This window comes from Protopterus annectens, chromosome 11.part0, assembly GCF_019279795.1.
Source record: "Protopterus annectens isolate FY-2018-M chromosome 11.part0, PAN1.0, whole genome shotgun sequence".
Taxonomy (NCBI): Eukaryota; Metazoa; Chordata; order Ceratodontiformes; family Protopteridae; genus Protopterus; species Protopterus annectens.
This window is the reverse complement of record NC_056745.1, coordinates 1,115,043,183-1,115,068,555: the sequence shown is the minus strand read 5'-3', so window position 1 is coordinate 1,115,068,555 and position 25,373 is coordinate 1,115,043,183. Positions and strand designations below refer to the sequence as shown.

The following is a 25,373-nucleotide window of genomic DNA, read 5'->3' as shown; positions in this document are numbered from 1 at the left end:
ACTCTTATCCTCTCTGCAGGCTCACCATGACCCTTTGGCACATGGCTTCAGCCATGGAAATTCACCTGCTAGCACAATTCCTTCTAGGCTCCCTAAACTCTCTGGCAGGCAACTTAAGCATAAACCTGCTAGACCCACACAAGTGACAGCTAGACCCCAGAACCTTCAACCTTGTAAACCAGAAATGGGGCACCCCAAAAGTGGACCTCTTTGCCTCCCACAACAACCACCAACTCAGCAAATTCTGCACCAGGGAACCTCACAGCAAGGCCTGGAAAATGGATGCTCTATCCTTCCAATGGGTAAACCTCTGGATCTATGCATTTCCCCCCCTACCACTACTTTCAAGGGTACTGCTCAAAGTAAGGGAGGAAAAACCAAGGGCAATGTTGATTGCCCCAGACTGGCCATGCCAGCACTGGTACCCATTGCTACGCAGCCTGTCACCCCTGCCACCATGGCACCTACCTCAGATCCCAACACTCCTGACCCAGAAGAATGGAGAATTCATGTATCCACAATTGCAGACACTGAACCTGGCAGCCTGGCTTATTCCCTAATCTCTCCTCCAGCTGCCAGCTTTAGCAAACAAGTCCTGGATGTTGTATGTGAGGCCAGATGCCCCAGCACTAGAAAATCCTATGCTGACAAGTGGAAAAGGTATTGCAGCTGGATCCAGGTTAATGGAGCTGAAACAGCACAGCCCTCCCTACCTCTCATCCTGGATTACCTAGCAGACCTACTACACAGGGGCCTATCCTTCTCTTCTATTAAGATCCATGCCTCTGCCATCTGTGCTCATTCCAGCACAAAGCCACCTCTCTTCTCTCACCCTCTCATCAAACAGTTCCTAAGAGGGGCTAACAATTTAAGGCCACCCAGAAGAGCTCCTACCCCAGATTGGGACCTTAACTTTGTGTTGGAAAAACTCACACTACCCCTCTTTGAGCCTGCAGCTTCAGCACAGTTAAAATTCCTCTCTTGGAAAACAGCCTTGCTTCTGGCCATCACTTCAGCTAGAAGAGTTTCAGAGCTACAAGCACTCATGGCTGTAGAACCCTTCATCATTTTCCATGCTGACAGGGTCTTCCTCAGGGCTAACCCAACTTTCATGCCTAAAGTGGTGTCCAGTGTGGCTCTCAACCAATCAATTAATTTGCCCACTTTTTTCCTAACCCACAAAACAAGGGGGAAAGAATTCTGCATTCTCTAGATGTGCACAGACAGCACAGATTTACCTGAATAGAACTAAATCTATCAGGAAAACTGATCAATTGCTAGTCAGCTTTGCAGCAGGGGCAGAGGGCAAGGCCATATCCAAACAAACAATCTCCAAATGGATAGCACACTGCATCCATTTCTGCTACAAACACCATGGGAAACCATCCTCTAAAGGGGTCAGGACACATTCCACCAGGGCAACATCCACCTCTGCAGCTTTTCTAAGAGGAGTCCCTACCAGGGACATCTTGGAGGCTGCAACATGGACTTTTGTTCATACCTTCACCAAGCATTACCACCTGCCTATCTTCTCCAAGTCCAAGACAGGCTTTGCCACTGCAGTCTTGCAGGGCATCCTAGCCAGCCCCCAGCTTTGGGAATCAACTCAAGTCTGATGACTGCAACAGCGAAACACGAAGAACATAGTACAGTTGTGTACACGTGCCATAAATGTAGATGTTCAAGTGTATTCACTGTTGCAGTCCTAGCTCCATATTTGGGGGCTCCTGACAGTTGGAGCAAGAAAAACTGATGTAATGGCGTTGGCTGCCTGATTCTATACCACTGACGGCCTGCTGTCAGTCCTGGAGCGACAGCAACCGATGCAGAAATACTAAGCCTCTGGTATTCGGGCTGACTGAGGGCTACCCCTGGCAGGATAATCCAAGTGAACCCATACTATATAATAATAAAAACATGTGGCATAAGTCAGTCTCATTTCTGACGCTTTTGTTGATTACCATAAAGTCAGTCAGATCTTTTTACAAAAGTAATTGAAGGCAAGGACTCTTATGGATACATGTCCAAATTCACTAATGTACATATAATCATAAGTTGAAAAAGGCTTCAAACCTATGCAGTGAAAAAGAGCAACTTCAATTTACAACCAACATTTCTTTCAACTGTTCTCACAATGCATTGTGCACAAAATATTACCTTGAATACAATAGAATATGGTTGCTAGACATCAGCATATGACAAAAGATGGTTTCAGTCATTCCAGTACTTACTTCAGATTTGTTGCATACATAAAGTAAAAATGTAAACCTAGCTGTGTACAGCTCAGTGACGGTACTTGTTTTTGTAACTATGAGCTGTTGCTATTCTAAAATTTTCCTACTACGCATGTTGTACCTTCTGTGCTGAGACAATAAGCAGTACAGAGAATTAAGATGTGTTTAAACATACCTGCTATCACTGTGAATTACTGGGTTACCAGCTTAGGCCCTGAACACTCCTACTTCTAAAGGTGTAGTTTTGTTTCCCAGTGCCTCGGGCTAATCCCCATATTAGCACCCCACTTCCCCAGTTCTTCATTTGAAGAGAAACAAAAGGCTGTTCCTTGTACTGGCACCAGGTAGCCAAATACAAGAAGCCTCTCCATCCTAGTTCCACAGATTGGTGGCTATGGGAGCCAATTAGCCATACCTCTCAGTTCCATAGTGTATTATATTCAGCAATATTCAGTTGCTTTCATACATAGATTAGTTGCTTTTGTGATGATGATTTTGGTGTACTGTTTTACCCTTCATGCCTATTAATTCCATCTTTTCTGAATCTTTTCCCTATTTTTACAAACTCTGTCTGAGATATCCAGATATCTCATTTTTTATTGGCTTAATGTTAGGGGTATGTTTATAGGTACATAGGTTCATAGGATGTTACTAGGCTATTGATCTGAGGGTCTTTACAAGCCTAGCCATTAAATACCAATATAACACTAGATGAGAGATATAGTCTATGTGCAAGGTTTTTCTAGCAAGGACTACCCATGTCCAGGAGAGAAGCCGGGGCAATCCCTGGCAGAAATTTATGGATTCCCATCCAGTTGTCCAGGTTGCACTTAAACAAGGTCATGGAGGTGCTCTGCTTGATATGGATTGGAAGCTTATTCCAGGGGAGTGGCAACTTCTGAGAGGTGTATCTGTCTTTCCAGTAGGTTCTATTTATGTCGCAGGCTAGATTGAGGTCCCTGAAATGGGTAACTCTAGTCCCATTTCACTTATGGATGTACAGCATTTCCATTAGATTTGGGCCAGAGATAGCCCAGTAAACCAGATGTATGTAGTCTATATGCTGCTGAGTACAGTGACAGCAATTTCAGTCTGTCCATATAAGACATGTGCTAGAGACCCTGAATTTTCTTAGAAATCTTTGAGGTCTATCAAGTTGCTGCAGCTGTCTGCTATGGTACATACCAAAGGGAGCATTATATTCAATAATAGGCCTGATGAGGGATGAGTACAGGGGAAGTTATAACCTCCTTTGCTGTTCAGACGATGTCTTTGATAATCAGGTGAGCAATGTAGAATGTTTTCCTCGCCACAGTAGACACAAGTTGATCAAAGCTGAGGTCACTATCAACTTGTGTTCCCAGGTCTGTCACTACTGAATTGGTACTTAGGGTATTGTTTATTTTATAATCAGCAGGGACATTGTTTTTTACCGAAGGGAATGATGATGCATTTTTTAGTGTTTAGTTTAAGACCATGGCTTAGGCACCAATAATTGGTCTGTGTCAGCTCCTTCTGAAGTATGGTGACATCGCTAGGGAATTAAATGATAACACCTAATTTGCAGTCATCTGGAAACTATATTAGCCACAACCCTCCATTTTGGCCTGGACTTCTGAGAAGTATATGCCAAACAAGAGGGGCCCAGCATGGACCCCTTGCGGCTGTGATTGAATAGAGTGTCAAATGGAGAGCTAGCTCTTGTTTTAGAACATTAAGAATGCAGCCTGTAATGCCATTTGGTCCCATGGAGGCTGTGTTCTTAGCCTTGGAGTGAGCATTGATGACTTGCTCTTTGGAGACGCAAGGAGGTAGAGATGATGAAGACATGGTTTGTGTTATGCTTGGGGTAATGGGAGGTGAAATTTTCACCAAACCTGTCTGCTTAACAGGTTTGCAATTTCTGCAGGGTCAGTGTATGTAATGCCATCCACAATTAGTTCAGCACACATCTGAGTCCTACCTTTTAGTTTGTGGACATAGCTGAAGAAAACCTTATGGTTATCCTTGGCTATGGTTGCTACTCTGTACTCCCAACACTTTTTCCTCTTTCCTTTTCTCAAATCCTAGCTAGCAAATTCATGCTTACTTCTAGCATACAACTCCTTATTTGTACCCAGGAATTCTTAATAAAAAAAAAAAAAAACTACTTCCCTTTTGGTATTTTTGCCTGTATTACTTGTTTGATATTTTTTGGTCTAACTTATAACCGGAATTTCTACAATGTTTTTCTCTATAATCCTCATGTAAACTATGTGTGTAACATAATCTTTGTATAATCTGTATGTGTAATATAATTTTTGTATAATCTGTATGTCCCCAGGACTCAATTGAAAACAGGTTCTTTAGGCCCAATGGACTATCCTGGTTAAACAACTGCAAATAAATAAGTAAATAAAATAAAATAAATTTTTCTCATAGCTGCTCTTTGAAGTTTTTACAAGTTGTCTTATTTGCTTGTTTAGGCTGAGGACGGTGCTTTTCCAGTTCTGTGACTCAGTTTTGTATTTTTAGACAGCAGCCTCTTTCATTTATTGTATAGCTTATTAATGTTAAATGTCCACCAGGATGGTTTGTTTTTTCTTGAGGGATCTTGCTTTAATCCCATCCGGCACTGCTGTGTCTATACATTTGTGTAGATGTTTATAAAGGGCATCAGTGTATACCTTAGTGTAACCATTAATGCCTTCTGTGGAAACTGGAGCTTGGAAGTTGATTATACCTTTCGTTAGGAGGGTATAGTTAGCTTTGAAGTTTTTTAGCCTGACTTCTTTGGGGAGTTCTGGTGCTATTGCTACTTCAGAAATGACTGATTATAGTTAGATTTAACCAGTATGGGCCCTACACTTGAGGCGGTGAATCAGTCACTCATATTAGTGAGTACTAGGTCTAGAATATTGGAGCCCCCTGTGGGATGGTGCACTACTTGTTCCAGCGTATTTGAGCTAACAAAGTCCAGGAACTTTTTTTCGAGTGAGTTTGAGCTCATATAATTTTCTCAATTAATGGAAGGATAGTTGAAATCACCCATGACTAGGGTGATAGGTTGTACCTTAATTGTTCCAAGTAGGTCTAAATAAGCTGTGTGGGCATCTTGGTTCATGGAAGGGGACCTGTGACTAACAATGACCTGAAGAGAGGCGTGACATCCAGTTAATATCCCACCAGACTGCCATCGATAATGTGACATCCCCCACTTAAAACTTGGGTCAGTAATTAAGGAGCCTCAATCCTGACCACTGATACCAGTGTGGGAGTGCCACAGAAAACACCAAAGCACAGAGCACACAAGAGTAATGGGCATCTTGGTTCATGGAAGGGGACCTGTAACTAACAATGACCTGAAGAGAGGCGTGACATCCAGTTAATATCGCACCAGACTGCCACCAATAATGTGACATCCCCCACTTAAAACTTGAGTCAGTAATTAAGGAGCCTCAATCCTCACCACTGATACCAGTGTGGGAGTGCCACAGAAAACACCAAAGCACACAAGAGTAAAATTTCACAAGTTCCCTTAAGAGCACAACAGGAACATGCTCTATTTCCTGGAACTGGACTATATACCGCTGTCCACCCCAAATGTAATCCCTTATCATACACTTCAAAGCAATGTGTTCCAGTTTAAGACCTCTGACTCACTCACATTCAAACTAAATTTAAATTTTCATATACTCAGACACTTATGGGAAGCCTGGCACAGATTTCCAGCTGTATTCCCTACCCAATACAAATGGTAAATGCTGCCACTAGAGTCGGTCAGGTCTGCACCCTCTTCAAAGGGTGATCAATTATTAAAAATTAATTATAAATGATAGTTATGGCCAGAAGAAGCCAGACATGCAAGGTGACCTGCGGAGTATCACACAGGTATAAGCACACCTAATCTCTAAAGAATACACTGAATGTCCAGTCACAATGTAAAGTAATGAAAAGATTTAATAATAAATAAAATGATTATTAAAAACATGTAAATCAACAGCTTTCAATAAACACCAGAATTCAATTACCAGAGATATAAAATTAAACTGTAGGATAGAAGTCCATCATCTTAGAAAAAACTCTTATCTAAATAACTAAACTTTCCTAATCTAAGTAGAAAATACTCTTCCTGATCTAATCTAAAACATAACAGCAAGGCAAAGGCAGGCCTACAGTTTTTGATGAGTCCTTTTTCTTGGGTATCTACTGCACAGCAGTGTAACTGACTGTAACTCTTAACTAACTTTTGCTCTTAACTGCCGTTCAACTGACTTCAGCAGTCTCTTTTGTAGTCCAAGTTAACAGTCTCAACTGTCTTATTTTAAAAATAACAATCAGCTCTTTGAAAAAGTTATTTTTCCTGTCAATCATCTGTTCAAATAATCACCTAGCAACCAGGAACATTCTAATGACATCACCAACTGATCAGCTGATTCTCCACAGACTGTACTTTAGAATCTTACTCACAAATGTGCAATTACTAATGTATCAAAACACTGACAAATACTTTAAACATTTTGCATAAACAGGGAAATGTTCAACATTTTAAAAACTTATTTGCATTTTCACAATTAGACATGCTGGCATAAAAATACATGTTAATCTGAGAATATACACAAATCTCATGCCCGAAATGCTAACACAGATGACAGTGTTTTCATTTTCTTCACAGAGGGTCTTACCCATGGTAAATTGGACTTGGAGTAGTTCCATACAGTTTTCTTGTCTAACCAATCTAGAGGTGTAATTATCTTTAATGAAAATAGATACTCCACCTCCTTTGGTTCTCACTCCTTCAATTTGTGGTCTGAAAGTGTGGAAAGTATTGTAGCCTTGCAAGGCTGGGGCACTTTCTGTGGCTACACGGATGTCAACATCTTCCAGGGAGAGGACTGCTTCCAGAGAGTGCAGTTTCTGATTTAAACTCATAGTGTTTAACAGGCTGATCCTTAGTTTCTTTGTTTTTGATATTTTCACTTCGGGGAATTTTGTTGTTGTGACCTTGCCTAAAAAAGGCATTATGGGGGAGGTAAGTGCCTTGCCTAGCAACTGGAAACTTAGAAGTGCCAGGTGAGGACCGTCTGTGGCAAAGCAGCATGGTCTATTCACCATGTCGTCCCAGGCTGACGGGAACTGGATCACATTAGAATGACACTAGAAACTAAGTCAATTATTGAAGTCAGTCATTTTTTGTTTATATTGTAGTATCATCCTAGGCGATGATAAAACACTACTTATGGCTATGGACATACCTGCCTGGAACACATATTCGGAGAGCTCAGTCATGCCTTTCTTCATGTAGTCCAGAGAGGTACACCTAAAGTCTTTCACACCAACATGAACTATGACAGAGTGAGTGGTACTTGCTTTTGGGAGACTTGAGTGCATGTGTGATCTGGTGAATCCTTGCACCCGACAGCTGACCGTAACCTTCTTGTTCAACCTGGTGAGTGGGGCATCTGTATGTCTCACTATAGTCACCTATAACTAAAACATTTGGAACAGTTGTGGATTGCCTTAAGGCCTTATTTGATGAGACAGGCACTGCTGTTTTTATGTGTAGTGGGTGCTTTGGGTGTTGTGTTAGGTGTGTAGCATGTTTGTGTTTTGTTGGTCTCTAGTGTTTAGGTAGGTTTTTGGAGAGTACTTCTGCATATAAAGGTTTATGTGTTGGGTGCATATTATGAATAGGAGTCATGGTGTGTGAGCTGACAACCTGTTTAGTGTTGCTGTCCTGAGTATGAGAGAGCAGTGATTCCAGATTCTTAGTCTAGGAGCATCTCTCGCAAATTGTACTTGAGTGATATAGGAGTTAAGGGGTTTTCAGTGTACATGAGGCAGTTGCTACACTGCCTCAAAGTGCAACAAATGCAGTAGTAAAGTACAGTGCAAAGCAGCAGCAATGGATCACACACTGGTAAATCACTTATTCATAAATGACTAGTTTCTGTATCCTTTTCTCAATTGAGTACACCAGGTTCAAGAATGAGGTGTCTTAAGTAGGTTCTTGTATCACTTCATGGTTGTCAAGTGTCTTCTTTTGATTTTTTTATAATTAAATTCAAGTATAATGCAGAATATTTTGAAGTAAGATTTTTTTTTATATCTAAAGCCTGTGAACTAAATATATGCAAATCAAATTTTGCTTATCAAAAACATAACTAAAATTAAAAATGAAGACAACAAAATAAAAAAAGAAAAGAGAACAAAAGCTTAAAAAAGGGACAAATTTTAAATATTGCTCTTATAAACTTAGAAAGTTACTACAACAACAGGATTTGTATTGACATGGATTTGCTGAAGGATATCGAGTCTGAAACTCAAATGTATGTCATTATTTGGTGGCTTCAATCCTCAATGATTTGCCAGAAAACCACATGTTTTATGAGGAACAGAATAAAAATGTGAGGCAAAAATCTAGACATTCTGTTAACATCTGGACATTTGAGAGGTATGCCTTCCTGCCTGTCCTCAGCGAAGAGGCAATTAAAAAAAAAATGCAAAAACAAACTAAAGACATCTAGAGTCAGCTATCTGGGGCTGCTAAAATGTATGAGCCAATCAAGTCCTGTTTCTGTGCCCTCCTGCTAACCCTCCTTCCTAATCTGAAAAAAAAGTAAAGAAATAAATCTTTTTTAATGTTAAACTGTTGCTATAGTTTGTACCATGCAGGAAGTGCTACAGTGCTAAAGTTAACTAATTTATTTTTCTTTAAAACTGTAGCAAACTACTTTTTATTAATGTAGCAAGCAGTTGAAACAGTTTAGACCACAAAGGAGTATTTTAGTGCTCAGGCTTTAATAAGTAAAAAAAAAAAAAAAAAAACAAAGAAAATCATTTGTTCCTTTTAAACTGTAGCAAACTCCTTGCTACAGTTTAGATCAACAAATTTGACCACAAGTGCAATACCAGCATTTAGAAGCTAGTGTGTATTAAAACTGATTGGGATTGGCCAGTCACACCCCCTAATACCTTGGGGCAAGTAATGACATCATACATGGTGCAGTGTAAGTCTGCTCAGGCTTCATGTCCTTGGGTCACTTTTTATGCTTCAACATAAAATGGCCACATTTCTGATTTGGGGATGAAGCAGCTGAATTAGAAAAATAACACTGTAAGTAAAAAAAAAAAAAAAAAAAAAAAAAAAAAGGACCTCTGTCGCTTTGTAGTCATTAGTACTACTTATTTACCACTGTTTGAATGTTGAGAATCACTAACTTTGCCTGGATTGCCTCATCTAATATTATTTTAATATAACATACTATTTAATGTGTTTGAATTAACATTTTACACTCTGAGTATCTGATAGAGTAACAAGGTGAAAAATAACGTCACTTATCCTATAGTGTCAGAGAAATTAAAGTAATATGTAGTATGTAAATTAACTCATTTCATAACATATTTATATGGTGTAACTTTATTTTAATGACAGTTTTACCTTACCCACTTCTGAAATTGATCACATTACTTGCCACCTGCAGCAGCCCCCAAATCACATATAGTGCTTCTGACACTATTTGATGGATGGTAAATACTTCTGTAGGCCAATGCCTTCTGTATACATGTTAGCTTTTGAGACAAGGCCATTTAAAAAAATAGTTACTGTGTCTATGAAATGCTTGAAAAGTGTGGTAAATACTTCTGTAGGCCAATGCCTTCTGTATACATGTTAGTTTTTGAGACAAGGCCATTTAAAAAAATAGTTACTGTGTCTATGAAATGCTTGAAAAGTGTGTGGAGAAGTTTTAAGTGTATCTACATAAAGGTATGTATAGCTAGGCATCTTAATGGTCCCCATAATTATCTTACTTAGTGTTGTTCCTCTGTTTATATTCACCTGGATCCAATTAAGGATTCATTATGTGTTATGTATGAATGAAGACATAAAATTGGATTGTTGTACTGTGTGACATCTTTTGTTGCTATATGCTGGACTGAGTCTTTTTTTTTGTCATTTATTTTTTGGTTTCACTTACTAAATCATGAAGACCACCCCAATTCCTTATTCATTGACCCAGTACTGTTACCTGTGGGAGGTGGGAGCGTAGCACTAATGGGATATAATTCAAGGGATATCAGATTTTTTTTTTTTTTTTTTTTTTTTTTTTTTTACTTCTGTCTAAACTCCCCACATGTGTCTCAGCTGTGACTTCTGGACAAGGAGTGTAAGATGGTACAGTGAGATGTGTCACCTACCCTAATCCAGTGACTACCCCACAATTTGGCTGCCACCCTCACTGCAACAGATGGCCCTGGTCAAGATCCCCTGTCTATACCAGGCCTTCATGTAACTGGATGCTTCTTGATACATGCACACCCTCTTTCTTCCTCAGGGATTAGTGAGCTGACATCTGACACTTTTCCCATTCCCTTCATCTCCAGCCCCTCCTGGTCCGGTAATTTTGGATTACAATCCAGCACGTCACAGAGCTATCTTCTTGATATGTCCTTTGGATTAGATCACTAGCCACTTTTGTGTGTACCATGCTAATATAAGATGCAGATCCACTTTCATTTTTAGCATTTTTAACCAACAGAATCCTTTCTGTTGCTCCTGTACCGTTGGACCTTACTATAAAGATTCTTTGCCATCTGCAGATCTTAGAGCATGGAAATGCTGTCATGTTATGTTGTACAAATACACTGCAGTAAGCTCTGAGCTTGCAGAATTTGGAAGTGTGCGCCTGCAGTTAAAGTATAGTAACCATTCCATATTCTTTCTTATTCAGAACTGTTTACCATCTGCTCTGCCATTCGTCACTGCCTGAAGGCAAGGAGCATTTTTCGATATTTACTGAGGACTGATGCTTATCTTACCAAGGGGATCTTCATTTATCTGTGGGCATTCTATCCTTTACCAAACTTTACATTACTCTTGCTAGGTTCTTTTTCTGCATGGAACTGAGGCTGTTCTTTTGGTCAGTTTTAAATATTATGTAATCAACTACACGTATGTACAACAGGGCAGATGTGCTAACACAGAGGATAAGAAATTAACAGAGTCTTAGTCATCTGAATAATGTGACAAATGCAAAGTTTGATAATGCACTTCATAAACAGGACCAGACTCTGTTTAAATGTACACATCTGTCCAGTGTATAGTTATGGAAGACTGAGTTGTACAATAATGTCAATGGAAAGATATTTTCTGTTGTGCAAGCATGTGCTTGTACCTACTCAGCACAGATCCTCGTGGTGGCCAGCAGAGTAATCCAAGCTTCAGAGAGCTAAAAAAGCGACTTTACCTGATTTAAGTATAATTTTGTGGCTTTCCACTTCTATTTATCTAGCAACTGTATTTCCTGCTTGCTGATACATTGTTACTGTTTTTCTGCATTTATTCTGTTTTTGCACTTGTTTCTCAATTTGTTACTTTTAAAATCTGTAACTGTTGCAAATTGTTTGTGTAGGCTGTGATAGCATTTATAAGTGTTTACTGTATATGTTTCTGCTTGTTTTCTGAAAAAAAAAAACAAAAAAATCTCACCTGTTCTTCCGCCTTACTAAGCTAGAATAGTCCAGTTTCAGAGCTTGCTGATCCCTGGGCTTTGTTTGCAGTTCCTGTTACTGAATCTTTACCTAATTTGGAACAGAGGAAGTTCCCTTGCTTACCAGTGGGAGTGGGAAGCATTGAGCTGCCTGTTGGTCCAGTTTTGTGAGGTTTCAGCCAGCAACTTGTAGTTTATTGGTCGTTTTGGGCCAGTTCCTAGCTTCTTTCAGCCCCCTGATATAAAACGCTTAAACGCAGCGTTTTTGGCTTGTACCTACTCAGCACAGATCCTCGTGGTGGCCAGCAGAGTAATCCAAGCTTCAGAGAGCTAAAAGCGACTTTACCTGATTTAAGTATAATTTTTGTGGCTTTCCACTTCTATTTATCTAGCAACTGTATTTCGCCTGCTTGCTGATACATTGTTACTGTTTTTCTGCATTTATTCTGTTTTTGCACTTGTTTCTCAATTTGTTACTTTTAAAATCTGTAACTGTTGCAAATTGTTTGTGTAGGCTGTGATAGCCAATTTATAGCATTTATAAGTGTTTACTGTATCTGTTTCTGCTTGTTTTCTGAAAAAAAAAAAAAAAAAAAATATCTCTTGTTTTCCGGCCTTACTAAGCTAGAATAGTCCAGTTTCAGAGCTTGCTGATCCCTGGGCTTTGTTTGCAGTTCCTGTTACTGAATCTTTACCTAATTTGGAACAGAGGAAGTTCCCTTGCTTACCAGTGGAGTGGGAAGCATTGAGCTGCCTGTTGGTCCAGTTTTGTGAGGTTTCAGCCAGCAACTTGTAGTTTATTGGTTTTTGGGCCAGTTCTAGCTTCTTTCAGCCCCTGATATAAAAAGCTAAGCTGGCGTTTTTTGGCTTGTACCTACTCAGCACAGATCCTCGTGTTGGCCAGCAGAGTAATCCAAGCTTCAGAGAGCTAAAAAAGCGACTTTACCTGATTTAAGTATAATTTTTGTGGCTTTCCACTTCTATTTATCTAGCAACTGTATTTAGCCTGCTTGCTGATACTGTTTTTGCACTTGTTTCTCAATTTGTTACTTTTAAAATCTGTAACTGTTGCAAATTGTTTGTGTAGGCTGTGATAGCCGATTTATAGCATTTATAAGTGTTTACTGTATCTGTTTCTGCTTGTTTTCTGAAAAAAAAACCCAAAAAAAATCTCTTGTTTTTATTTGTTTTAGGACTGTGCTTCATTTGGTATTGTTTTAAGCCTCTTTCTTATGTATAGCTTTGTAAATGACGGAGTTGTTTTTCTTGAGGGTTGTTACCTGATTTGCTATCTTTGGAGTGTTAATAGACGTTTAGTTAGATTTAACCAGTATGGGCCCTACACTTGAGGCAGTGAATCAGTCACTCATATTAGTGAGTACTAGGTCTAGAATACTGGAGACCCCTGTGGGGTATGGTGCACTACTTGTTCCAGAGTATTTGAGCTAACAAAGTCTAGGAACTTTTGTTCGAGTGAGTTTGAGCTCATATAATTTTCTCAATTAATGGAAGGATAGTTGAAATCACCCATGGCTAGGGTGATAGGTTGTACCTTAATTGTTCCAAGTAGGTCAAAATAAGCTATGTGGGCATCTTGGTTCATGGAAGGGGACCTGTAACTAACAATGACCTGAAGAGAGGCGTGACATCCAGTTAATATCCCACCAGACTGCCACCAATAATGTGACATCCCCCACTTGAAACTTGGGTCAGTAATTAAGGAGCCTCAATCCTGACCACTGATACCAGTGTGGGAGTGCCACAGAAAACACCAAAGCACAGAGCACAAAAGAGTAATGGGCATCTTGGTTCATGGAAGGGGACCTGCAACTAACAATGACCTGAAGAGAGGCGTGACATCCAGTTAATATCGCACCAGACTGCCACCAATAATGTGACATCCCCCACTTAAAACTTGGGTCAGTAATTAAGGAGCCTCAATCCTCACCACTGATACCAGTGTGGGAGTGCCACAGAAAACACCAAAGCACAAAGCACACAAGAGTAAAATTCCACAAGTTCCCTTAAGAGCACAACAGGAACATGCTCTATTTCCTGGAACTGGACTATATACCGCTGTCCGCCCCAAATGTAATCCCTTATCATACACTTCAAAGCAATGTGTTCCAGTTTAAGACCTCTGACTCACTCACATTCAAACTAAATTTAAATTTTCATATACTCAGACACTTATGTGAAGCCTGGCACCGATTTCCAGCTGTATTCCCTACCCAATACAAATGGTAAATGCTGCCACCAGAGTCAAGTCAGGTCTACATCCTCTTCAAAGGGTGATCAATTATTAAAAATTAATTATAAGTGATAGTTATGGCCAGAAGAAGCCAGACATGCAAGGTGACCTGGGGAGTATCACACAGGTATAAGCACACCTAATCTCTAAAGAATACACTGAATGTCCAGTCACAATGTAAAGTAATGAAAAAATTTAATAATAAATAAAATGATTATTAAAAAATGTTAACAGCTTTCAATAAACACCAGAATTCAATTACCAGAGATATAAAATTAAACTGTAGGATAGAAATCCATCATCTTAGAAAAAACTCTTATATAAATAACTAAACTTTCCTAATCTAAGTAGAGAATACTGTTCCTGATCTAATCTAAAGCATAACAGCAAGGCAAAGGCAGGCCTACAGTTTTTGATGAGTCCTTTTTCTTGGGTATCTACTGCACAGCAGTGTAACTGACTGTAACTCTTAACTAACTGTTGCTCTTAACTGCCGTTCAACTGACTTCAGCAGTCTCTTTTGTAGTCCAAGTTAACAGTCTCAACTGTCTTATTGTAAAAATAACAATCAGCTCTTTGAAAAAGTTATTTTTCCTGTCAATCATCTGTTCAGATAATCACCTAGCAACCAGGAACATTCTAATGACATCACCAACTGATCAGCTGATTCTCCACAGACTGTACTTTAGAATCTTACTCACAAACGTGCAATTACTAATGTATCAAAACACTGACAAATACTTTAAACATTTTGCATAAACAGGGAAATGTTCAACATTTTAAAAACTTATTTGCATTTTCACAATTAGACATGCTGGCATAAAAATACATGTTAATCTGAGAATATACACAAATCTCCTGCCCGAAATGCTAACACAGATGACAGTGTTTTCATTTTCTTCACAGAGGGTCTTACCCATGGTAAATTGGACTTGGAGTAGTTCCATACAGTTTTCTTGTCTAACCAATCTAGAGGTGTAATTATCTTTAATGAAAATAGATACTCCACCTCCTTTGGTTCTCACTCCTTCAATTTGTGGTCTGAAAGTGTGGAAAGTATTGTAGCCTTGCAAGGCTGGGGCACTTTCTGTGGCTACACAGATGCGAACATCTTCCAGGGAGAGGACTGCTTCCAGAGAGTGCAGTTTCTGATTTAAACTCATAGTGTTTAGCAGGCTGATCCTTAGTTTCTTTGTTTTTGATATTTTCACTTCGGGAAATTTTGTTGTTGTGACCTTGCCTAAAAAAGGCATTATGGGGGAGGTAAGTGCCTTACCTAGCAACTGGAAACTTAGAGGTGCCAGGTGAGGACCATCTGTGGCAAAGCAGCATGGTCTATTCACCATGTCGTCCCAGGCTGACAGGAACTGGATCACATTAGAATGACACTAGAAACTAAGTCAATTATTGAAGTCAGTCATTTTTTGTTTATATTGTAGTATCATCCTAGGTGATGATAAAACACTACTTATGGCTATGGACATACCTGCCTGGAACACATATTCGGGGAGCTCAGTCATGCCTTTCTTCATGTAGTCCAGAGAGGTACACCTCAAGTCTTTCACACCAACATGAACTATGACAGAGTCAATGGTACTTGCTTTTGGGAGACTTGAGTGCATGTGTGATCTGGTGAATCCTTGCACCCGACAGCTGACCGTAACCTTCTTGTTCAACCTGGTGAGTGGGGCATCTGTATGTCTCACTACAGTCACCTATAACTAAAACATTTGGAACAGTTGTGGATTGCCTTAAGGCCTTATTTGGTGAGACACAGGCACTGCTGTTTTTATGTGTAGTGGGTGCTTTGGGTGTTGTGTTAGGTGTAGCATGTCTGTGTTTTGTTGGTCTCTAGTGTTTAGGTAGGTTTTTGGAGAGTACCTCTGCATATAAAGGTTTATGTGTTGGGTGCATATTATGAATAGGAGTCATGATGTGTGAGCTGACAACCTGTTTAGTGTTGCTGTCCTGAGTATGAGAGAGCAGTGATTCCAGATTCTTAGTCTAGGAGCATCTCTCGCAAATTGTACTTGAGTGATATAGGAGTAAGGGGTTTTCAGTGTACATGAGGCAGTTGCTACACTGCCTCAAAGTGCAACAAATGCAGTAGTAAAGTACAGTGCAAAGCAGCAGCATGGATCACACTCTGGTAAATCACTTATTCATAAATGACTAGTTTCTGTATCCTTTTCTCAATTGAGTACACCAGGTTCAAGAATGAGGTGTCTTAAGTAGGTTCTTGTATCACTTCATGGTTGCCAAGTGTCTTCTTTTGATTTTTTTATAATTAAATTCAAGTATAATGTACAATATTTTGAAGTAAGATTTTTTTTTTATATCTAAAGCCTGTGAACTAAATATATGCAAATCAAATTTTGCTTATCAAAAACAAAAATAAAAACGAAGACAACAAAATAAAAAAAAAAAGGGAACAAAAGCTTAAAAAAGGGACAAATTTTAAATATTGCTCGTATAAACTTAGAAAGTTACTACAACAGGATTTGCATTGACATGGATTTGCTGAAGGATATCGAGTCTGAAACTCAAATGTATGTCATTATTTGGTGACTTCAATCCTCAATGATTTGCCAGAAAACCACACATTTTATGAGGAACAGAATAAAAATGTGAGGCAAAAATCTAGACATTCTGTTAACATCTGGACATTTGAGAGGTATGCCTGCCTGCCTGTCCTCAGCGAAGAGGCAATTAAAAAAAAAAATGCAAAAACAAACTAAAGACATCTGGAGCTGGGGCTGCTAAAATGTATGAGCCAATCAAGTCCTGTTTCTGTGCCCTTCTGCTAACCCTCCTTCCTAAGCTGAAAAAAAAGTAAAGAAATCTTTTTTAATGTTAAACTGTTGCTATAGTTTGTACCATGCAGGGAGTGCTACAGTGCTAAGGTTAACTAATTTATTTTTCTTTAAAACTGTAGCAAACTACTTTTTATTAATGTAGCAAGCAATTGAAACAGTTTAGACCACAAAGGAGTATTTTAGTGCTCAGGCTTTAATAAGTAAAAAAAAAAAAAAAGAAAATCATTTGTTCCTTTTAAACTGTAGCAAACTCCTTGCTACAGTTTAGATCAACAAATTTGACCACAAGTGCAATACCAGCATTTAGAAGCTAGTATGTATTAAAACTGATTGGGATTGGCCAGTCACACCCCCTAATACCTTGGGGCAAGTAATGACATCATATATGGTGCAGTGTAAGTCTGCTCAGGCTTCATGTCCTTGGGTCACTTTTTATGCTTCAACATAAAATAGTCACATTTCTGATTTGGGGATGAAGCAGCTGAATTAGAAAAATAACACTGTAAGTAAAAAAAAAAAAAAAAAAGGACCTCTTTGTCACTTTGTAGTCATTAGTACTACTTATTTACCACTGTTTGAATGTTGAGAATCAGTAACTTTGCCTGGATTGCCTCATCTAATATTATTTTAATATAACATACTATTTAATGTGTTTGAATTAACATTTTACACTCTGAGTATCTGATAGAGTAACAAGGTGAAAAATAACGTCACTTATCCTGTAGTGTCAGAGAAATTAAAGTAATATGTAGTATGTAAATTAACTCATTTCATAACATATTTATATGGTGTAACTTTATTTTAATGACAGTTTTACCTTACCCACTTCTGAAATTGATCACATTACTTGCCACCTGCAGCAGCCCCCAAATCACATATAGTGCTTCTGACACTATTTGATGGATGGTAAATACTTCTGTAGGCCAATGCCTTCTGTATACATGTTAGCTTTTGAGACAAGGCCATTTAAAAAAATAGTTACTGTGTCTATGAAATGCTTGAAAAGTGTGGTAAATACTTCTGTAGGCCAATGCCTTCTGTATACATGTTAGTTTTTGAGACAAGGCCATTTAAAAAAATAGTTACTGTGTCTATGAAATGCTTGAAAAGTGTGTGGAGAAGTTTTAAGTGTATCTACATAAAGGTATGTATAGCTAGGCATCTTAATGGTCCCCATAATTATCTTACTTAGTGTTGTTCCTCTGTTTATATTCACCTGGATCCAATTAAGGATTCATTATGTGTTATGTATGAATGAAGACATAAAATTGGATTGTTGTACTGTGTGACAACTTTTGTTGCTATATGCTGGACTGAGTCTTTTTTTTTTTTTTTTTTTGTCATTTCTTTTTTGGTTTCACTTACTAAATCATGAAGACCACCCCAATTCCTTATTCACTGACCCAGTACTGTTACCTGTGGGAGGTGGGAGCGTAGCACTCATGGGATATAATTCAAGGGATATCAGATTTTTTTTTTTTTTTTTACTTCTGTCTAAACTCCCCACATGTGTCTCAGCTGTGACTTCTGGACAAGGAGTGTAAGATGGTACAGTGAGATGTGTCACCTGCCCTAATCCAGTGACTACCCCACAATTTGGCTGCCACCCTCACTGCAACAGATGGCCCTGGTCAAGATCCCCTGTCTATACCAGGCCTTCATGTACCTGGATGCTTCTTGATACATGCACACCCTCTTTCTTCCTCAGGGATTAGTGAGCTGACATCTGACACTTTTCCCATTCCCTTCATCTCTAGCCCCTCCTGGTCCGGTAATTCTGGATTACAATCCAGCACGTCACAGAGCTATCTTCTTGATATGTCCTTTGGATTAGATCACTAGCCACTTTTGTGTGTACCATGCTAATATAAGATGCAGATCCACTTTCATTTTTAGCATTTTTAACCAACAGGATCCTTTCTGTTGCTCCTGTACCATTGGACCTTACTATAAAGATTCTTTGCCATCTGCAGATCATAGAGCATGGAAATGCTGTCATGTTATGTTGTACAAATACACTGCAGTAAGCTCTGAGCTTGCAGAATTTGGAAGTGTGCGCCTGCAGTTAAAGTATAGTAACCATTCCATATTCCTTCTTATTCAGAACTGTTTACCATCTGCTCTGCCATTCGTCACTGCCTGGAGGCAAGGAGCATTTTTCGATATTTACTGAGAACTGATGCTTATCTTACCAAGGGGATCTTCATTCATCTGTGGGCATTCTATCCTTTACCAAACTTTACATTACTCTTTCCAGGTTCTTTTTCTGCATGGAACTGAGGCTGTTCTTTTGGTCAGTTTTAAATATTATGTAATCAACTACACGTATGTACAACAGGGCAGATGTGCTAACACAGAGGATAAGAAATTAACAGAGTCTTAGTCATCTGAATAATGTGACAAATGCAAAGTTTGATAATGCACTTCATAAACAGGACCAGACTCTGTTTAAATGTACACATCTGTCCAGTGTATAGTTATGGAAGACTGAGTTGTACAATAATGTCAATGGAAAGATATTTTCTGTTGTGCAAGCATGTGCTTGTACCTACTCAGCACAGATCCTCGTGGTGGCCAGCAGAGTAATCCAAGCTTCAGAGAGCTAAAAAAGCGACTTTACCTGATTTAAGTATAATTTTTGTGGCTTTCCACTTCTATTTATCTAGCAACTGTATTTCGCCTGCTTGCTGATACATTGTTACTGTTTTTCTGCATTTATTCTGTTTTTGCACTTGTTTCTCAATTTGTTACTTTTAAAATCTGTAACTGTTGCAAATTGTTTGTGTAGGCTGTGATAGCGCATTTATAGCATTTATAAGTGTTTACTGTATCTGTTTCTGCTTGTTTTCTGAAAAAAAAAAAAAAAAAATATCTCTTGTTTTCCCGCCTTACTAAGCTAGAATAGTCCAGTTTCAGAGCTTGCTGATCCCTGGGCTTTGTTTGCAGTTCCTGTTACTGAATCTTTACCTAATTTGGAACAGAGGAAGTTCCCTTGCTTACCAGTGGGAGTGGGAAGCATTGAGCTGCCTGTTGGTCCAGTTTTGTGAGGTTTCAGCCAGCAACTTAGTTTATTGGTCGTTTTGGGCCAGTTCTAGCTTCTTTCAGCCCCTGATATAAAAGCTAAGCAGCAGCGTTTTTGGCTTGTACCTACTCAGCACAGATCCTCCTGGTGGCCCGCAGAGTAACCCAAGCTTCAGAGTACTACAAGACCGCCTTTACCTGCTTTAAGTATAATTTTCGTGGCTTTCCACTTCTATTTATCTAGCAACTGTATTTCGCCTGCTTGCTGATACATTGTTACTGTTTTTCTGCATTTATTCTGTTTTTGCACTTGTTTCTCAATTTGTTACTTTTAAAATCTGTAACTGTTGCAAATTGTTTGTGTAGGCTGTGATAGCCGATTTATAGCTTTATAAGTGTTTACTGTATCTGTTTCTGCTTGTTTTCTGAAAAAAAAAAAAAAAAAAAAATATCTCTTGTTTTCCCGCCTTACTAAGCTAGAATAGTCCAGTTTCAGAGCTTGCTGATCCCTGGGCTTTGTTTGCAGTTCCTGTTACTGAATCTTTACCTAATTTGGAACAGAGGAAGTTCCCTTGCTTACCAGTGGGAGTGGGAAGCATTGAGCTGCCTGTTGGTCCAGTTTTGTGAGGTTTCAGCCAGCAACTTGTAGTTTATTGGTCGTTTTGGGCCAGTTCCTAGCTTCTTTCAGCCCCCTGATATAAAAAGCTAAGCGTTTTGGCTTGTACCTACTCAGCACAGATCCTCGTGGTGGCCAGCAGAGTAATCCAAGCTTCAGAGAGCTAAAAGCGACTTTACCTGATTTAAGTATAATTTTTGTGGCTTTCCACTTCTATTTATCTAGCAACTGTATTTGGCCTGCTTGCTGATACATTGTTACTGTTTTGCTGCATTTATTCTGTTTTGCACTTGTTTCTCAATTTGTTACTTTTAAAATCTGTAACTGTTGCAAATTGTTTGTGTAGGCTGTGATAGCGATTTATAGCATTTATAAGTGTTTACTGTATCTGTTTCTGCTTGTTTTCTGAAAAAAAAAACCAAAAAAAATATCTCTTGTTTCCCGCCTTACTAAGCTAGAATAGTCCAGTTTCAGAGCTTGCTGATCCCTGGGCTTTGTTTGCAGTTCCTGTTACTGAATCTTTACCTAATTTGGAACAGAGGAAGTTCCCTTGCTTACCAGTGGGAGTGGGAAGCATTGAGCTGCCTGTTGGTCCAGTTTTGTGAGGTTTCAGCCAGCAACTTGTAGTTTATTGGTCGTTTTGGGCCAGTTCCTAGCTTCTTTCAGCCCCTTGATATAAAAGCTAAGCGCGTTGCTTAGCGTTAAGCGAGCTGCTACCGTTGCACACTAGGGCAGCGCCAGTTAAAAAGATTTAAACTATTTGGGCTACCTAAATTCCACTCTTCAAATTTTCCCTTAAAGCTACCTTCCTCGAACTATACTACTGATCTAATCAGCGTATACTATAACTAAAAGATCATCTCTACTTGACTCCAAGTAGACTATTCTCTATCTGTTAAGCCTAGCACTTGCTCCTACAGTACTTATTACCTTGATACGGTGCTCTTGTCATAGATAGTACTCCAAAAGGCAAACCCCATTTCTCGGTCATCCACGTCCCCGGAATCTTCTTTAAAGTTTTTTGTCTATTCCTTCTAGCATGTCGAGGATCAGTTGCTAGTGTCCTCTCCTGCTCAGCTGGTGAACCTGGGAATATTGAGGCAATGTTACAATTGCCTCATGTACCTGAACAACCCTCTCCTCCTCCCACAAAACACAAATACATGCGAGAGATGCAACTATACAGCCAAACTGGAGGCTGAGCTCTCTCAACATAGGACTGGCAAGACCAGTCAGGAGGAGAAGGTTACCACACACACTATAGACCCAGTCTCACATAGTACCATCACAACCTCAAATCATACACATAAACACACAAAGACATACTCGGAGGCTCTGATCAAAATCTACCAAAACAGCAGAGGCCACCAAAGCAGACACCCAAACAACCACCACCTCAGAACACATCACCTGCAACACATAGACCTCACAGTCAGAGTGTCAAACAGTCACAGCCCTTAAGGCCAAACAAAATGCCAGACACACTAGTCATTGGTGACTCCATAGTCAGACACACTGATGTCCCGCTCACCAGACTGAGTAAGGAGAAGGTCACAGTAAGCTGCCTGTCGGGCTAGAATCCGCCACATAGCGCAAGCACTCAGGTCTCTCAACAGCAGGTACAAATCGACTCAGTCATTGTCACGCTGGTGTAAACGACCTGAGACGTACCTCCTTGGACTACATGAAAAGAGACATCGAGGAGCTCTCTGATTATGTAGCCCAGGCACGTATGACCCTGACCTTGAGCAGTATCCTACCTTCACCAAGAATGATGCCACAATACAGAGATAAGATGATCAGCTTTAACAATTGGCTTAAACACTGGTGTCATTCAAAGGGGATCCAGTGTCTGTCTGCCTGGGATGACATGCTGGACAAGCCATGCTGCTTCTCAAGGGACGGCTTGCACCTGTCACCCCTGGGATTCCGGATATTGGCAAAGGCTCTTGCCACCCCCATAGTGCCTTTTTAGGCAAGGCTCAAATTCTAAACCTACCACCCTAGAACACAAAAAGGAAATAAACTAAGGGTAATGCTGCTCAATGCCAGAAGTCTGAATCTCAAAATGCACGCACTCGAGGCCCTTCTCAGTATGGAGAACATCGATGTCTGTGCTGTGACAGAAACCTGGTTCAAGGCTCCTGAGAGCACCCCAGCACTATCAGGTTTTACCTCATATCATGCGTTCCGCCCCAAAATCCGGACAATACCAAGAAAGGAGGGTGTATCCATATTCATCAAGGACTCCCACACCTCAAGACTGGTTGCAGCGCACGATGCATCGGAGACCATCCAGGTGCAATTAACCATAGGCAAGACTGCTCTGCAAATTGTAGCATGTTACAGGCCACCCTCACAAACTCAGGAACCTCACATGGCCTTCCTGAAAACACTAGAGGGATAAATGTATCACCAAACACCATCATACTAGGTGACTTCAACTACCCTAATATAGACTGGGAACACTACTCAAGCCCAAACACCCTAGCCCAAAAGTTCCTGGAATTCATAAACTCAAATGCCATGGAACAACTAGTTACCATCCCACAAGAGGAGATAACATACTTGACCTCATCATCACGAACATGGGAGCACAATGTTCAACACCGGAAGTATACCCCTCACTGGTGAGATCAGATCACAAACTAATCTCGCTGGAGGTCCTCATACCACCCACCTGAAATAAAAGACCACAGTAAAGAACTTCTCAAAGCCGACTTCACACTTCTAAAGACTAGTGTGGTCTCCTTTAAGGCCCCGAGCAGTGGAAAACAGTACACATGCCGCTGAATCACTTACAAATGCCTTCTACCAGCACCTGCAGGACTGCATGGATAAGGCAATCCCAAGCAAAACAAAGACTCTCTGTACCAAAGGCAAGCGTCCAGTCTGGTGGACCCCAGCCATAAACAAACTCTACAACAAAAGGAGGAAGCTACTACAAGATAGAGCAAAATCCTTAAAGGTAAGACACCCTTGATCACTATAAGTAAAACTAAGAGCTCTCATAAAATCATCCAAAGCAAATTTTGAGAGAAAAATAGCTAAAGACTCAAAAGACAATCATAAGGCCTTCTTTAGCTATGTTAGAAACCTGGGAGGAAACTCCCAGATATGCTCAGAACTAGTTCAAAGCGATGTGAAGATTACTGATCCTACGGACATTGCCAACATACTGGCTGACAGGTTCAGTGCAAACTTCTCCCCTCCCCAAAGGAGAGATATCTATACCAAATGATTGCAGCCCCCAAACATCTCCAGCCCAAGTGAGAACTGCTCTCTCCAAAGCAAAAACACAGCATCCATGGGACCTGATGGTGTCCCGGCTGTGTGCTCCACGAACTCAATGAGGAATTAAACCCACAGCTAGGACAGCTGTTTAATCAGAGCCTTACCTCTGGATCGTACCCAGGAGTGGCGCACTGCAACTGTGGTCCCACTTCACAAAGGCGGTGCCTCCACCGACCCTGGAAATTACCGGCCCATTAGCTTGACAAGCCTTATCTGCAAAGCCATGGAGAGGATCATAATGGACCTCATAAATAAAGACATAGGAATTTGCAGACTTTGGATCCAACCCAGTTTGGCTTTGTCAAAGGCAGATCATGCCTTTTAAACTTGGTTGACTTTTGAAACAGTCACCAAAGCCATTGATGAGGAAAGGCAGTCCATACAGCCTACCTCGATCTGGCGAAGGCCTTGATACAATACCCACTCGGGTATCATTGAAAAACTCATCAGCTTAAATATTAACCCATACATCACAAGATGGGTTGCAAACTGGCTGAGTGACAGAACCCACAGGGTCAGAGTTGCTGGCGCCATGTCAGACTCAAAGCCTGTCACTAGTGGTGTCCCACAGGGCTCAGTCCTAGGCCCACTCTTGTTTGGCATCTACTTCTCCAGTACAAGCAAACACAGGAGGGTTATGGCTGACAAAGTTTGCAGATGACTGCAAACTGGGCGCCATAGTAGAAAACACATCTGACACAGATATCCTTCAGAAGGGTCTCACAGAAGCGGATAACTGGTGCCAGAGCCATGGCCTAAAGTTAAATGCCAAAAATGCATAGTCATACCCTTCGGGAAAAACAAGGTTACCCCTAGCTACCAAATAGGTGGCAATCCACTGAGCACAGAAGAAGTTATCAGGGACCTGGGGACCCAGGTTGATAGTAGTCTGTCATTCGACACCCATGTAGCTAAAGTAGTTAGGAAGACCTTCTACATTGCCCACCTTATCATGAAGGGATTCTCATCTAGATCAAGGGAGGTCATTGTCTCCCTCTACTCATCACTCATCAGACCAATGATTGAGTACAATGCCCCATTCCAAATGTATCTGACCCCACACTTGCAGCAGCTGGAGAGGCCACAAACGTTCCTCACCAAAAGGATAAAGGGTCTCAAAAATCTGTCCTATGCTGCCCGACTGAAAGAACTCCAGCTCTATTCAGTCGCTTACCGCTTGCTCAGAGGTGACCTTTGCCTAACATACAAGGCCATGTCAAACCCAGATTTGATGAATATGCTTCACCTCAAAAAATCTAGATCCATCAGAGCCACAAGGCGGAGACTTAAACCTCAACACGGCTATTAATAGGACGTGCTGGAGGGATAGATTCATCACCAAAAAACCCTATGCTGTGGAACAAAATCCCGGTATATGTGAGGCAGAGCACCTCGCTGGCCTTGTTCAAGAGAAATCTTGACCAATGGATGGGAGATCGCAGATATACCCCAGGGATTACCTCAGTGTCACTGCTCGACAGAGGCACAGCAAAATAATGGGTATAGTTCCCCATACTAAAGGGGTGGCGTAAGCCACAAAACTATGGGCTAGGCTTGTAAATGCCCTTGGGCAGATAGCCTAGTATGAACCTATGAACCTATGAACCATGGAAAGTGTGAATGTAGTGGATTCTAGAGTTTATAGAAAGAAGCATCCCTAGTAGAAAACAG

The 25,373-nt window shown here is 40.3% G+C and overlaps 1 protein-coding gene across 1 annotated transcript in view; it reads left to right on the top strand.

Moving 5' to 3' along the window:
• USP18 (ubiquitin specific peptidase 18) overlaps positions 1–25,373 on the top strand; it is a gene marked incomplete at its 5' end in the record, with an annotated part of 629,755 nt that overhangs the window by 602,193 nt on the left and 2,189 nt on the right.